Source organism: Lucilia cuprina, chromosome 6, assembly GCF_022045245.1.
Source record: "Lucilia cuprina isolate Lc7/37 chromosome 6, ASM2204524v1, whole genome shotgun sequence".
Taxonomy (NCBI): domain Eukaryota; kingdom Metazoa; phylum Arthropoda; class Insecta; order Diptera; family Calliphoridae; genus Lucilia; species Lucilia cuprina.
This window is the reverse complement of record NC_060954.1, coordinates 58,774,572-58,779,919: the sequence shown is the minus strand read 5'-3', so window position 1 is coordinate 58,779,919 and position 5,348 is coordinate 58,774,572.

Here is a 5,348-nt window from a genome sequence, read left to right as displayed (position 1 = left end):
TGTATAAATTTAGTTTTTATCTTTTAAAATATACTTGCAACACTTTGCCGAGATTGTGCTTCATTTGACTATGTCATGCCACATAATGTTTGTATAGTTTTTCATTCCTATTTTTTTTTTTTTTTTTTTTTTTTGATATATTTGTCTGTCTGTAGGATTTTTTTTATATGTTGCATAAGTATATTTATCATGTTTCTTAGTTAGTTTTTGAACCTGGAATATGATTTCTTCCATAATTCATCTTCAAATCCATCTTAACAATACAAAATGACAAACATGTTGCTAGACAATCCTATGCACACACTAGCTTAGGTTTACAATAAAAAATTATATATAAAAAAAACAAAAGGACAAAAATCTTCAAGTTTTTTAGAAATTTATACAGTGAGCATTTTTCGTCAGAAAAAGTTCTTGTAAGTAAAATTTTTAACATAAAATTGTCTCCTTTTCCATAAAAATGTTCATTGGGTTTTTGCAATAGTTTTTCTATTTTCTTCATTATAGATTTTACTGTTTTACTTGTTTACTACTTTTGAGGTTTTTATAAAACGTCTTATCCGCATCTATCATACAAACACATTTTGTAAGATAAAAACCAAATGTATAAAGATGAAGACTTAGAAAAGAATACTTTATACATACACATATCACATACAAGAGCACAAACTGCAATATTTTACATACATACACACATTCTCATATATGCATGTAAATTTTTAAATTTTTTTCCATGTTAACAAAAAAACAACAAATCCACTATCATTGTGTTGTAATTCTTTACACATATTTTTGCAAACCTACAGACATACATACATATGTATATAAAAAAGACAATAACAAATCTATTTGAAAGAAAAGAAAAAGTCCCTTCCAAGTATGAAAAAACTATAGAAAATTTAGAATTTAAAAAGACTTTCAAATCAAACCTCGTTTATTACTCGCATGCAAAAATATCTGTGCAATATACATACATACAAACATATGTAGTTATGTATGTAAGTTTGTAGTATAATAGAGTATCTGTTATCTGTTTTATCTGTTGTTATTATTACACACCATTGACATTGGTTTTAATAATGCACAATTGCACAAGACAAATTTTGTTCAAGTGTTTTTTTTCTTTTAAGCTTGCACATTTTTACATATAAACATGTTATTCATTTAATAAAGCCTTAAAGTATACAATAGAAAAGAAAGTTCATAAAAAACGTGACCATGCCGGGTTCCGTTATAGAATAGGACCTTGCTTTATGGGTTCTTTATAACGACGCTCTAAAGAAAAGTCGGTAGACTATGTACTAAGCAATGCAATGGCGTTTTGTAACGACTACACGCAGATAGAAAAAATAACTTATAATATGGTAAAAATATGATTATAATTTAACATAATATGATTATTGTAACAATTTCGAAATATATCATTTTTAAATGTATAATTGTCATGAAGATGAAAATTTTAACAGTAACTAATATGTAAATTTAAATCTAATTAAAATAACAGTTATATGTTCTTGAAAACAATATATTATTACAATGAACATAATATAGTTGTTGTAACCATGTCAAACTATGTTTTGATCTGCGTGCACTGATTAGTTTATTAACTAGACTAGTGATTATCGTAAGAACTACAATATTGACTAGTCTTTGAACTAAGACATTGCCTAGACTCTAGACTAGACTGAGGACTATAATATGAACATATATTTCGGCTAGACTAAGTACTAGTCTTCTGATTCAATTGGTTACTGATTACAGTCGAGGGCTAGTGTAGGATAGTAGATAGGGACAACTATACTATAGACTAAACTCTAAAATAGTAAACTTTATTAACTGGACTAATGTCCCGTCTATTGACTATAGACTGTGGAATAATTAATGATCATGTCCATGGTCTTGTCTATTGATTTGAATGTAGACTAGTCGAGGAAAAAGTATAATATAGATCAATCGATTATGGATTTGTCTATGGACTATGGACTAGTTTATTGCCAAGACTATGTATGAGTCTATCTACTATACTTCTTAATATATTAGACTATAGACTAGTATATATTAATAAGTCTACTGTCTACACTACAGATTAGTCTATCTACTCTACTATAGATTAGTCTATAGGCTAGCCTAGAGAACAGTATATGAACTAGTCTACTGCCTAGCTTCAGAGCTATATTATAACTATTCTATGACTTAACTATGAATTAAACTATGGACTACTTAAACACTATTGACTAGTGTTAGGGCTAGTCTAGGGATAGGTAAACTGACAAGTATTTAAACCGATCTATAGACTAGACTGTGCATTAGGTAGTGCATAAGTCGTTGGACTATTCTACTAATAATTCATTTTTAAATAACAAGTGGTCATGTTAAGGTCTTTTTTAAATTTTATGCAAATTTCTTGTTTATGCATGTGTAAATATGCGTTTAGACTAAACAATGTATGTTTTTATGTAGTTATATTATATTTGTGGATTTTTAAGTGTTTTAGGAATTGTAAAGATTTTGTTGTATGAAAACATAAAATATATATAAAATACCTTTATAATCTTCTTGTTAATCAAACTGCAAGAGATTATGAAAATTTTTAGCAAATTCTTAAAAATATTTGATATTTTTACAAAAAAGCAAAATAAAAATAAAATATAATTAAATTTTAAATAAATTAGGTTTTTCTTTTGCTAAATTTATCAAATGAATTGTTAAATTAATAAAATTTTTTTCTTTAAAAATTATAAGAATATTTTCACAAATTTTACTAACAAAACACCTTAACAAAGCACTTAACAAAGTGTAATTCTAAAAGTTATTGTTTTCAATTAGTTTTTGTTGTTATTCATAATTTAAACTATTAAATATGTTTAATTTTCTAAAATTCAAACAATTTCCCCCTTTTAATAAATCAAAAAATAAATTCAGTTTTATTTAATTTAAATTCAACGCCTAGAAAAATAGCATAAATGCAAACAAACCAACCAACAAATAATTATTAAAAAAAATTCACAAACTAAAACCAAATATTACACTTTCGTAAATATTAAAGAAAAAGAAATTAAAAAAATTTACAGTGAAAAAATGAACGGGTGAAAAAAAAAACCAAATACTGAAAGCATATTGTAAAGTTTATGAAAATGTTCTTATCATTTTACGCCATGAATTGCACTAAAGGGTGCAATATTTCACAAAAATATGAATGAAATGCTGAAAAAAAAACAGCAGCAACAACAAATGGAGAATATTGCGACTAGAGCCCTTAACGATGACGATGACGACGAACTGCAGAGGCAGTAGTAACAACAACAACAACTGAGCAGCAAACAGTCATTGAAACAAACACGCAAAGAGTAAATAACACTTAAAGCCATTAAACATAAAAACAACAACAGCAACAGCAGTAATTGCAACAAAAACTGTAGTAGTTGAAACTTGAATCCAAATTCTAAAAAAAGAAATAAAAAAAATAGAAATGAGAAAATTTAAACACAACTGCAAATAAAGAGAATGAGAAAATTTAACACAACAACAACAAATGTCAAATACGACAAACGATACAGATACAACAACATAATAGACACAAAAACACACTTATACACAATATGACAACATTATAAGCAACCGGAAAATTGCAGCAACGCACACTTACACAATCACAAATACAAATACACTCTAACTTTGTAATAGTAGAAAGCAACAAAGAAAAAAGCCTGGTAATACGCATTTTAGCACATTATCCCGCTTTTAAAATGGTGACATTTGAGCAGCAATATCATGACTGGTTTTTTGGGGACAACAATTGAGACAAAAAAAAATAAACTGCAGATAAACGTGTTCATTGTGGCAATAAGTTTAAGTTTGTTTTTTTTTTTCTATACTTCTGAATATGATACCAGTTGCAAGAACCCTTTTTTATTTTTGATTGCATTTTTATGTTTTTTTTTTTTTTTTTTTGAGAGGAGTGTGATTTAAGTGTGTTTTTGTTGTATTGCGATGTTTATGGTTGTTGTTGTAATAACTCTTGTATGGAGTGTGATTACAATAGCAACACTTTCATTAAAAATTATTAGGGTTTATAATAAATAAATTGAATAGGGAGAAACTACACATTTTTTTCGGACAAATCTATACAATTGCATAAATCGATACAATTTCTTAAAGTGTCGTAACTAATACATAACAATTAACTAACTTTATATTTATCTTTAACACATCTCCGACTATTCTATAACAGTGTATATATAAAATTATTTTAAAATAATGATCACCAGGACGTAAGAACATATTTTACTGAATATTAAGTATACATACCAGTTATCCCAGTTAAAACTTTCTTAACATCTTAATTTTTCCTTCTTCCCAACACTTTATCAAAAACTAGACTTCGTATGACAGTCTTTATACGGTTTTCTTAAGAAAAATCTCTTCATTTTAACAATAATTTTCTGTTAAAAATTTCTTCTTTTTGATAATTTTCTGTTGAAAAGTCTTCGGTAGACTATTATTCATAAGAATCCTTTCTTCTTCTGTACATAGTTTTCTTCAGAAAAATATTTCAAAGAATGTCTATCTTTCTTCTTTTAAAAAAATAAATATTTCATCAAAACATTGTCAGTAGAAAAAGTGCCATTTTAGATAGTTTTCCCTAAAAAAGGTTGTGTATATAAAAATATAGTTTTCTATTTTTAATTATTTCCATGTCATTTCTATATCAGTATAAATAATATAATTTGATTATAACCACCAGGACGTATGAGCTTGAACATAATTATATATTAAGTATACGCACCAGTTTGCGCAGCTTAAAGCAAAACTGTTAATAAATTACAACGTTAGTTTTCTGATAAAAAATATGTTCTTTAGATAGTTTTCTATATAAAGAACATCTTCCATCTTCTAGAGAAAAATGTCTTTCTACACTAAAATCTTGTCTAAAGAAATGTGCCATCTGTTGATATTGTTTTCGTTGAAAAGTCTTTTCAAGACCATTTTCTATAGAAACGTTTCTTTTAACCATAATTTTCTTTAAAATATAAACATAACATAAATTTTCTTTAACCATAATTTTCTTTACTATATTCTATAAAGAATCGTATGTTTTTGGGCATAAATTTCTATAGGAAAAAGTCATCCTTAGACTTTTGTCTGCAGAAAAGTTTATCCAAGTTTATGCTTTAAACGCCTTCTTCAAGAAAGTGTTCCTTTATGTATTTTAGAAAGAAATCCATAGACTAATTAAGTATGAAACTTACACTAATTAAATCACGTCGAACACTTATTTATACTTTAGCTTTAAATGTGAATATTTACATGCCAGTCTCAGTGTAAATTCAGGCGCATAAGTTACAAACAAT